An 11,726-nucleotide genomic window follows, 5' to 3' on the forward strand; every position below is an offset into this window, starting at 1 on the left:
TGGAGCTCCACTCAAAAGCGGAAGTACGTCACCTCCACTGCGCCGGAGCGCATATATACGTCATCTCCACTGCGACCGAGCGCATATATTTTCATTTTTTTAATTGAATCTTATATCAAACATACAAGGCACATCACAACCGTCTTCAGATAATCTTACAACATGAATTGAACATGGAGTACAACATTGTAAAAGATAAATAAATAAATAAATAAGAAAGAAACCAAGAGACTCAGCAGTAGACACTAGGAAATAAGTTTGCATAAGTATCCATGAAAAATTAGGGATTTTTTGTTTTACAGCATTTCAGGGATTGTTTATACAGAATTATATCATTTAGAAAGGAATAAAAAACAGGGGATATTTTAAGAAATCGACATTTATGTATGAAATATTTGCCCATTAAAATCAGATTATTCACTCCAAACTCAGTTTTTCTGTTCTCAATTTGAAGTCCAAATTTAATGTATTCATATGTTAAATTTTGAATATTTTGTGTATCATACCTGATCCAGTAGGCCTACTGGAAAGCATCCCAGAAGGTCTGGGTTACACTACAAGAGAGGAAAAGATGTTCTGCGGATTCAATATCAGAATTACAGAAAGTACAAACATTCACATCCATATTAAATCTTTGATGCAAGAAGTTGTTACATGGATAAATCTCATTCATCACTTTGAAGTGAACTTCTTTTACCTTCGGTGAAATAGGAAAAGAAAGGTAACTGGTTCTTATCTTCACTAAACAATTGCTGGTGAATTTGTCGAAGATATGTTTTCTCTTGAATGGTGAAGGGAAGCAGTTCGAAGTGAGAACATTTCTAAAAAAATGTATTATTACATTTGTATTACATCAGTATACTAAACTTTTACGGTTTATGACTTTTAAATATAATATTATAGTAAAAATAATTTCAGAATTGTCTATTTAATGGTAAATAACGTACAAAACAACCAATGTTAAATAATGAAGAATAATTTCCCCAATTCAGTTTTAATTGTTTTTATGTAAAAAAAAAAACAATCAAATAATCTTACATTTTTACAACACAATAACTGCAAGGGACCATACTGTAAAAAAAAAAATACAAATATGAAAAAAGTAATTATTTAGAATTTTGTATTCAAAGCAAAATAACGTGCAAATCAACCACAGTAAAATACTGAAGAATAATTTCCAGTTAATTGAATTGTTTAAAATATATATATATATTGACAACACACCTGAATTACAAAAAAAGTGACCTGAATTGTTACATGAAAGACACATTGCACACACACACACACTTCACTGTTCAAGACCTCCATCATCCAAAAAGCAATCCCAGCTACAGTAGCCAGGGTTGTCATCTGAGGAGTAAAAGCCCCAAAGCACTCCCCGTTGTCCATTTCCCCGTTGTCCATTTCCCACAGTCTTTGTAAAGCGGGCTGCATTGTAGGCGACTGCAAATAGAGATGGTGTACGGCTTTCTGTACATTTGACAGTGTCTCTCTGAGAGTCTTTTCCAATTCACTACACCTGTTCAATTTCAAAACAATGAAAGTCACAATTAAGACAATAAATGAACAAATCTTAAACCCATTTATTCCCCATTTTTTCCCGGACACAAAAATATCCAAATCATGTGTCATTAGTATCCCTTTGAAAGAATCAATCATAATTTTTTTTTAATTTTCATGGAAAAGAGTGTGAAAAAGTGAGTTTTATGATCGGTCACAATTGTGACCGGTGGGATAATGTGTTGCATCAACCATTGGACAGACTGAATATAGGTCTATTTGACCTGTGCAGTGTGTGGTGTGCGAGCATGCGTGTGGGGTGTTGCAGTGTGCGGGGTGTGTGGTGTTGGGTGTGCATGTGGGGTGTGTAGTATGTGATGAGTGTGTGTGGTGTGCATGCATGTGGGGTGTGGTGTGTGTGCATGTGGGGTGTGTTGCGGTGTTTGGTGTGTGTTGTGGTGTCTGTGAGTGGGGAGTGCATGTGGGGTGTGTGATGTGAGTGTGTGGAGCATGTGGGATGTGGGGTGTGTGGTGTGCATGGTGGGGTGTGTGGTGTTGGGTGTGCTTGTGGGGTGTGTGTGGTGTGTGCGTGGGGTGTGTTGCAGTGTGCGTGTGTGGTGTGGGTGTGCATGTGGGGTGTGTGATGTGAGTGTGTGGAGCGTGTGGGGTGTGCATTGAGGGTGTGTGTGTTGTTGGGTGTTAGTGTGGGGTGTGTTGTGTGTGTGATGTGCATGGAGTGTCTGGCGTAGGGGTGTGTGTGCCATGCGTGGTGTGTGTGTGTGATGTGCGAGTTTGTGTGTTTATAGTAAGTTAGGTAGCAGCAGAAAGTAAGGTAAGAGTTAGTCTATGTGTATTAGCATATAGATACAATGTATTATTTCAATATCTGCTGGAAATGCATTGATAAATTATTCAGTAACATTTTTATAGCCTTAGAAATGAAACATATTTTTTACAGTCACTATTGTGACCAGTGGGATTAAATGGGTTAACTGCCAAAAGTTTCATGTTAGGGAAATGGAAGAGGGTGATATTAATCTAGCCTAAAACACGATGGGATAACTATACTTATTGAACTCACTATCAAGCCAGCTGAAGTGTGCCTCCTGCTGAAAATGCTCCTGGCTGACAATGTTGTTAAATCTCTGGCATGTCAGAGCCAGCCTCAGGATTGCAGAGCAGCCGTCTTGTAGAACTACAAAGACAAGGATCTTCTGGAGAATGTCATCGGGCAACTGTGGATATGAAACAAGATTTAATATGTCATTGCAAGCCAACATTAAAGTGATTATGAACACATACCAGCAAAATGTCAGTGGCCACAGCCCCATCATGTGAAACCCTTAACATCTTAGCTGGGGGTTCTCAGATTTGTAAAGTAACCATGTAACATACCGTACAGAGTAAGTTAATTGTTTTAACTGAAATTGCATAACGTTAAATTATCTTCACATTTACACTTCTCAATACAATCAAACAATCACCACTAAACAGAATTAAACAATCAATACAAACATACATGCCACACACCAATAATAATGCTCAAAATGGAGATTTGCGTTTGTGCATCTCTTACAGTTTTTCTCGATTGTTTACACACATTTTCTGGTACTTAAAACACAATGACCACAACACGTAACTCATTCGCCAACCCCCTGAACCAATTCTGCTGAACTACAAGCACAATTCCTGCTTTACACTCAAATTGCAGCTCTAAAACACACTTTTTTCAAAACACTACACACAATTCTCTGCATTTGGCACAATTTTCATGCAGAAAATCTCTTGTTTTCATGAGGAACACACTGCCATTCAAATATTCACACTGACTCGTCACATGGACAAACACACGTCACACAGTTTTACAATTAGCGATCAGAGCTTTAGCATAAAATACCAAAACCAAAGAGAGAATGCAGCATAGATATTTTTTATTTCTTTTATTACTGTAACAGCATAAAAATTCTGTTGTTTTGTATGTAGACCACTGTATGTGCAACTTTGTGTTGGTTGGGGTGTACAAAATGTGGGATCTATCTCTCATAGATTTTGGGGGAAAAATAAAATATATTTGTTACCGTGTATTTGTGTGTTCTGGGTATAAAAAACAATATTCTCAAATATTTTACAACACACTTATGTATGTAATGTCTGTAGTAAGTGTAACACTGAACAAAAAAGGCCTAAGTCATTATGATGAATGGAGAAGAAGTGTTTTACATTGATCATAGTGTTTTACATTGAGCACATCAGTGTTCAACTGGTTCTTTTAAATGTCTATTCATATGATGGTTTGTGTGTGTCATTTGAAAACAAAATACCATTTTAAGAAGAAATAACATTGTTTTGAATGTAAAGTTTCATTTTGCAGGAGAATTGAGGGGTTTTGCCGATTGTGTGAGTGTTTTTAGATTTGTGTGTAGAGTTCTGAGAATATGAGACATTCTTTCAGAAAATGTGTGTAAACAATCGAGAATAACTGTAACTAAAAAAATGTCAAACATTTAAATTAACAAGCAATCAATATAATACTCACATCTGCACACTGTACAAACATTATATTTATAAAAATCATTAGAATTGATAGCTACCTGAATAGAAGGGGAGAAAATCGCTGATGTCTCCCCACAGCGAAGTATGGAATGTAAAAACCCCGCGAATTTACTCCGCCCCGCCCCCGCCCCCCGCGAAGTGGAGGTGACGTATTTCCTGTTAGAGAGTGGAGCTCCACTCGCCCACAGTCTGCAGCCAGACCCTTCTCGAAAACTGTCGTAAACTCGTTGTCAACTCCCCCGGTGATTCTTTCCGGTGAAATCTCAAATCAAAATGCACACAAACGTGTCCCTTTTTCTCATGGGTTCTAATTCCGCTCTCGTATATTTTTTCCCCCTCATCAAAACATATAAAACCACTGATTAACATTATATCAATTCAACCACTGCTAAACATTATTGGTTTTGATGAGGGGGAAAAAAAAACTATTCGAGTGTGGAATTCTACCTCTGGACGGACCATCACTGTACATATGCTATCAAGGGCGAATATTTTCTATATACCCACTATACTCGGACATTGTGCTCATTTTTATTTATGTGCATCAGGAAGCTACAGGACATCGTCTTTCAAAACATTACCTACTCGAAAGAGAAAAAAAGAATGAATGCGTTATTGTACCCAGCACTTTTGAAAATGCCCTTCTGAATGCGTCTCTGTCCCCAGCACATTTCAAACCACACTGACGCCCGAGTGATGTCCACTGAGGTATGATTCTCAGAACAATATTATTCAAATTTTGAGATAGTGTATATTTTTATTGTGTTACCAAACGTAATCAGTAACATTATGGTTAAAAATCAATATAAGAAATATTTCCGCTATTTATTTATTTTTAGTTTAGCCTACAGCTATAGCTACTTAGATTATGCTTAGATTTTTCTGGTGATCCGAGTTGTCTATCGTAACGATTGACCAAAGAAAGTCAAACACGTTTAATTTGTTTATTACAAGTTTGTTTATTTTATTATTGAAGCTTGAGACCGGTGGTACTGGTGGTCTGGGGTGCCCCTTGCTCGGAGTTGATGACACTTGCCAACGCTTGTAGCTAAAAAGGAAAAAGAAAATGTATCAATCTTTTATCAACATATCATTTATACACAAGGTCAAACTAGCACAGATGGAGTTGCATGTGTGAAGTTGCAATGCAATTTCTCGTTTACTTATAGTTCTGTTTGTGTAAATGTGGGTAAATAAATATAAAAAGTTGCATTATTAGCTAGCAGCTCTCGTGTCGGTTTATGCATTATATATCAAGTCAGCACAGTAACATATAACGTATTCTGAGGCTGACGACAAGCTAAACTAATGCATAATTTGTAGAATTTCATATCGATTTATAGGCGATCTGAGAAACACAAATAAACCCTGATAGAGGAACGGACAAAACACTAACTTACAGAAAACAAGCAAGTTTGTTTGCCAATGAAAATGCTAACATCTAAGTTACAGTATCTGACGTACTAGTAAGCCGGTAACAGACAGCGAGCATAAAAAAAAATAAAAAAAACAGACAATAGCAAACATCCCGACTCCCGAGGTCACAATTACAAGAAATACAAACATTAAACACAGTTTATTATAAAGATACTTACAAGTGCAACAGCAAGAAGGCCAGGTCAGCATCGGTTTTGCAGGCTTCGTTTTCTTTCAGTTCTCTCTATTCTGAAAAAGCCGGTCCGTTTTCTCTTTCTTTGTTCCTCTGATAAACACTTCCGAGCTTTCTTCTTCTTCTTTTACATCAGCCATCACGAAAACTTGAAGAATTTAATATCTAGCGTTACCTTTTTCTTATAGCTAGCCGGCTCCTGGATGGATGGGGACGTGTACGCATGCGTGTGCGCGTATAGTGCCGTAAAGCAATTCGTTACCTCGCGAGACCTGAAATCTCACGATACTTCCTAACACTGAGGCCGGCGGGCCGCCGACCCAAAGTTGCAAGGGTGGTTTTGTGGCTCACAGGCACCAGGGGGGTGCGAGACGATCACCATTCAACAAGAAATCAGTAATATAAACATTACAATGACTCCAAAGCTGTTCAGTTAAGGTAAAAAAACTTACTTAGTTCTGCTGTAATATACAACAGCAACTGGGTAAAAATGCAGGTTTGGCTATTATAAAATACTCATTTAATTTTTTAAATAAGCAGATTTTTTATGGTTATTTGTTGTTGGAGATAAAACCAAACAATAAGACAGTCTCCCCAAAACACACATACAAGCAAAACTGACATTATAGCAGGCTAGAAATTACATAAGAGACAGATAGAGATACTTAAAAGTTCATGTAAAAGAGAAAAATTAAGAAAGCCCATTTGTATGTTTTGACGATTTGAAATTAACCTTACGTTCATATATGACATAAGTATTTGCCTTACAAAACACATACCTGACTGAATCTTAATTTTTATTAATGGGAATTTCGTCCATGACCCTTCTGGTTCTTTGCAGGCCTTCAACGCTCTCAAAGCTCCTTGTGAAGGCCACAATACACCTCCATTCTGAACCCAACATGATGGTATCACTTCCTCCATCTCCACGGTCTCCTCTTTCCACACCACCCTGGCCCACATTGTTCAGATCTATAGAAAAAAACAAATAAGAAAACTCAGAACAATGCTATCCAACAATTGAAGTGAATAACCATCATTACATTATAACTAAAAACTTAACATTAAAAGCATTAACATTAACATTAAAACAAATAACCCAAACCCTCGGCTTAACACGCGAGCATAAATACAAAGTTTAAATATTTTCTTAATTTTGTAAAATGTAATGTATATTCATACCTTTTGTTATATTAGTCTGACATTAAATTACATTGATTAATTAATTAATTAATTACACTCTGGGGATGGGCCGGATTAACCACAGGGCAACTGGGCACTTGCCCGGGGGCCCACGACATCTAAGGCACTCGGGAGAGTCGGGAATTTCCCCGGTGGGCCGGTAGTGTTTCGAGGCCGCGAGGGCCGGTTTGATAAAACGGAGCGTATGTGTTAAGTCCCTGCCTTTTAAGAAAAAAGACGCCGATTTCGTCACAGCTAAAGTGGCGTAGATCGTAGAGCGCGAAGCGCGTGCGCTGTTGATGCACTCGACCCGAGTTCGAATCCGCCTTTTGCCAAAGTCTCTTCTCCCTTTTCCCAACACATATGAGATATAAAGTACCTAACAAAGGTCTCTAGCGTTATATTTTGCCAATGAACTAAAATCGAAACCATGATATGGCTTTTGCCTTTATAAAACAGCACAAGACTTTAGAATAGGCATTCTGTTCATGCTGGGTGATTTTAAAGAAAAGTGTGCACTTTGCTCACGCGATCAGGTCATCTGGTGTTTTCTCCTAAATACAAGCTCAAGGGTTTATTTCTTGCAAGTGAAGAAATAGAGAACGTATTTTAATTTTCCTATATTATAGTGTAATATAGGCTAAAATATAGGAAATATTCATTTTCATTTATATAGGCTAGTATATTTATAGGCTATATGGATTTTACGTCATATAGGAATAATTAGACCTATATAAATCATTATTACATTAGGCTATTATAATAATTGTTTGGCATCCTAAAACACCACTGATAATTTAATGTACTGAGACTTTTGTATAGGCCTAACTAAAAAGATGTTTGAGCCCTCTTTTATTGTCCTGGTCGATTTAAATCCGGCCCAGTCTGGGGTTTATGGAGTGTGTTTTTTTTTTTTCCTGGCTGCAAAAAACTGTCCCTCCCTTTTTTATTATAATGAAAACGGTGGGAATGCCATGCATATCTCTACTTTAAATTAAGAATAAAGATTTTGAAATAAAGAATAAGACCATCAATGTAACATTAACTCTCATATAGAACATAATATGCAAACGTAGCCTATGTTTTCTTCTATAAGAGTGAGGTAGAAAATGAAGACCTACCGAAAGGACAAATGGTGTGCTGGGCCTGGGACAGGTGCCGATGGCTGTGATGAAACAATTTAAGGCAAGGTGCAGGCAGTGCACAAAGCATGACAGAAGATTTGTCATGTTTGTCATTTGTCATTCAAATATTTGTCATGTTTTCATCCTCCAAATATCATGTTAATTACTTAACAGAACCCAAATGGAGATTAGCACTGTTTAACTGACCTTTTTGTTTACAATGAATGTGAATCCCCTCTGCTAAACATCTCCATTTGTGTTCCTCATAACATGTTTGGAACAACATTATTTTCATCTCTTTGGTCGACTGTTCCTTAAGGATAAACTATAGTTTCTTTAGCCTTTTCAATTGATCCTGTTTTAATATATATATATATATATATATATATATATATATATATATATATATATATATATATTTCTGTCTAAAGATGTTGAACAATGATTATTACATCAAACAACAATATTGATAATGATAAATTAAAAGTTAAATATTTTTCTTTTCAAAACGCTATATAAATCCTTTTTTTTTTTCAAAAAATGGATGGTTTGTCTTTTAAAGCTGCAATACCTAAGATTTAGATGCCACTAGAGGGCGCTACATTCAAAACAACAACAACGGCTTTGCTTGATGACGACGTGGAGGAACGCGGAATGATGGGAACTGTTGTTTTCAACTCCACCGTGGATAAATCAGTCAGACGGGAATCGAAAAGTAGTTGTCATGGATGAGGTAAAGTTCGATTTCTATAAACGTTGCGTTTAATGACATGCTTGTTTTTTATTAAACTGAAATAACCGCAAGAGAAGTCAGGTTTAAAAGTAAATTAGTTATCACAGATGTTACTGTACGAGTCACTGGACGAAGCTATGCGGAGAGGGTTTGAAGGGGCAAGTCCAGGGCCTGAAATTAACACCCGACCACCTGCCAAATGCGGGTGAATTTTGCTATTGGCGGGTAACACTAGCTGTGTCTGAAATCGCTCCCTATCCACTAAATAGTGCACTATATCGGGTGTCGGCCATTTTGTAGTGGTGTCCGAATTCTGAGTGAACGACATCATTCCCTACATTCATTCACTACTTTTACCCACAATCCTCTCTGAATTCGAGTGTACATTCGATGTACACTCGCTGAAGCCCTATTTCCCACAATCCAATGCGGAGAGAACTGAGCGCGCATGAAAGTTCGGCGCGAGCAAGTTTAAACCAGAGATTACATTACATCCAGTGGAGGATTTGAAAAATATCCGTTAATCGTCGTTTTGAACATAATAACGGTCGCCGGAGGGCGCTCGACGACACGTCATCTGTGAACGTGAGAGTTAATGTACAATTTCAGTCAATGAAACTACAAAGCTGGCACGGAGGTATAATTACAAAATAAAGTCATTATGATTGTTATTGTTGTTAATATTATTTTATAAAGTAGGTAATGTAAGATAAAAGGAGTTTTATCAGTACGCGTGACGAAGCCTTTTCTGCGACAGCTCCAACTCTCCGACGCACAGTGTAAACGTCAGCGTCCGAATTCACTCACTTCATCTCCTTCACTCCTTGCAGATATAGTGCACTCAAATGCCATACACTATATAGGGATTAGTGAATGAGTGAACGAGTGAGCGGTTTCAGACACAGCTACTGTCAATCTACCTGCCACTTTGGCAGGTAGCCAATGAGAATTGTGAGTGATTCATTAGGATTTTTACATTTCAAGGAAGTCCGCTATTGCGTTGGACTTTAGCTAAAATGTGGCGGCACATTACTGGGGTAAAGAGGCCAGCTGAAACAAAACAAACAGCCAACAAAAAGATGAGGATGAGAAAAAGAAAAGTAAAGAAGACATTTTAATACAAAGTGAACAATCGGCGGCAATGGCAAGGTTCGTGAGCGGCTGATTTATGACAGCGACTGTTGTTTCGTAACGTTCATGCGATCAGAAAGAAGATGAGGCTCTTTTTCAGACTTTGTATGCGAGTATTAAACTGTTGATGAGATGGGATGAGATAATGTAACGCGTCGCTGTTGCAGGTTAAAGTACAATGACAGTTGCACAGATGTGTGTGCGTGTGCAACTGTGCATGTTGGGAGTTGGGAACCGGTGAGAAAATGTCCGGTACCCGGTAATTTTATCAGTAATAACAGTATTGATTTAGTTCATATTTAACCGTTCCTGAACGCTGTAACTAAAAGCTGTTAAGAGTAAGACCTGTCAACGTGACTAAATCCGCCATCAACACAGCCGCGTGTGATTTGTTTACGAGCTGCGGTAGGTCTATCTGTTGAGTATACTATATTATAGCCTATACTGTAGCCTATATGTTGTGTGTGTGTGTGTGTGTGTGTGTGTGTGTGTCTGTCAAAATCAATGAATAAAAAGATTTTTTTTTTTTAAATGTATGTTATTAGAGTTATTATTACTTGACAGCACTTAAATGTGTATTCTTACAAGTTAAAGAACAATATTGTGAAATTCCCGTTTTTTTTGTTTTGTTTTTTTTTACGTTTATGAGGCAAAAAAAAAATGGCTGGTAAAAAGTCTCTGTGGCAGGTGAATTTTTAAATCCACCTGCCACAGTGGCCGGTGGCCGAAAAAATTAACTTCAGGCCCTGGGCAAGTCTCTTGCAAGGAGTTGACGTGGCTGGTCCTCCTTTTTGGTAACTTTATAAAAATAAAAAATCAGGTACATTTGACACATCTTTTCATGTCGTGCAAGTATTCAACCACAGCTAACTTTCACAAAATTAACGTTAAGGGGGTCGCACACCGGACAAGAAGCTCAGCGCCGCGCCACATATTTAAAATTCGAACACATTATCTATAAGTGTACACATACCAGCGGCGCCATTCGGCGTCTGCCGTCTGTCCGCGGCGCCCAGCAACGTCTCAGGACCCTGTTCAAAATCCTGCTGCGCCACAGAGCGCCATTTACATAGTATAACATTTTTATTATTTTTGTCTCAAATCGTTGCTAATGGACCCTGACTTCACCCTATGCTTCAATATGCATTTAGTTTTGCAGTCATTTACAGAAATCAGCTGCTTGAATGACAATTGCTGATGTTATTATTAGATTTTTCAGGTGAGATTCTCAATTCATTCAGTGAACGGATGCTCTGAGGTAAAGTTTTCAGAATGCAAACTCAGCAACGATTGTATTTAATTGTACAGTACAATAATAACATAGAACAGACATTATCTTCATTTCCTGTCATTAGTTCACAACAGTCAACAGTTCACATTCCGAGAATAAATGAAACAAATAATTGTGCTCCATTTGATAACAAATGCACGAATAGGGATGGGTACCGAAACCCGGTATTAAACGGGCCCCGGTACTGAATTTTGAAAGACCGCTGTATCGATAAGCTCGGACGTTATCGGTTCTGCTGTCGGTACTGGAGAAATTAAGTAAATACACGAAAGTTGGGCTACTATTTATTATTCCTTTAAAGACGTTATCTTGAACATGTTTATATCGCCAGCCATTTCTATATATAAACTATATTTTAATTAAACCATTTGTCTGTGATGCAAATTTGCAATTCGCAGTTCAGAAGAGAGAGAGAACAGAGAGAGCGATCTCTCACGCAAATCCACAGCACGCGCAACACGACAGCCCTGCTTAATGAGTGACAATGAGGACAGAACTAAACATTCAACGTGGTTACACTTTAAATCTGGGATATTATTCTAATATATTTTGTATTTATGAAATGTATTTGTATGTATAAAAAAATATCCAACTTACATTTAG

General features: G+C 37.6%; 1 long non-coding RNA gene across 1 annotated transcript; it reads right to left on the bottom strand.

The window, feature by feature from the left end:
- LOC148997611 (uncharacterized) lies at positions 1 to 4,154 on the bottom strand. The gene is made up of 3 exons (XR_016147439.1): positions 2,803 to 4,154; positions 2,582 to 2,735; positions 1 to 1,519 (listed from the first exon to the last, which is right to left on the bottom strand). It is a non-coding gene; the product is annotated as an uncharacterized LOC148997611 (long non-coding RNA).
- Between the last annotated feature and the right edge of the window lie 7,572 nt (positions 4,155 to 11,726).

Source organism: Pimephales promelas, chromosome 2 (assembly GCF_988280905.1).
Source record: "Pimephales promelas chromosome 2, fPimPro1.hap1.1, whole genome shotgun sequence".
Classification (NCBI taxonomy): domain Eukaryota; kingdom Metazoa; phylum Chordata; class Actinopteri; order Cypriniformes; family Leuciscidae; genus Pimephales; species Pimephales promelas.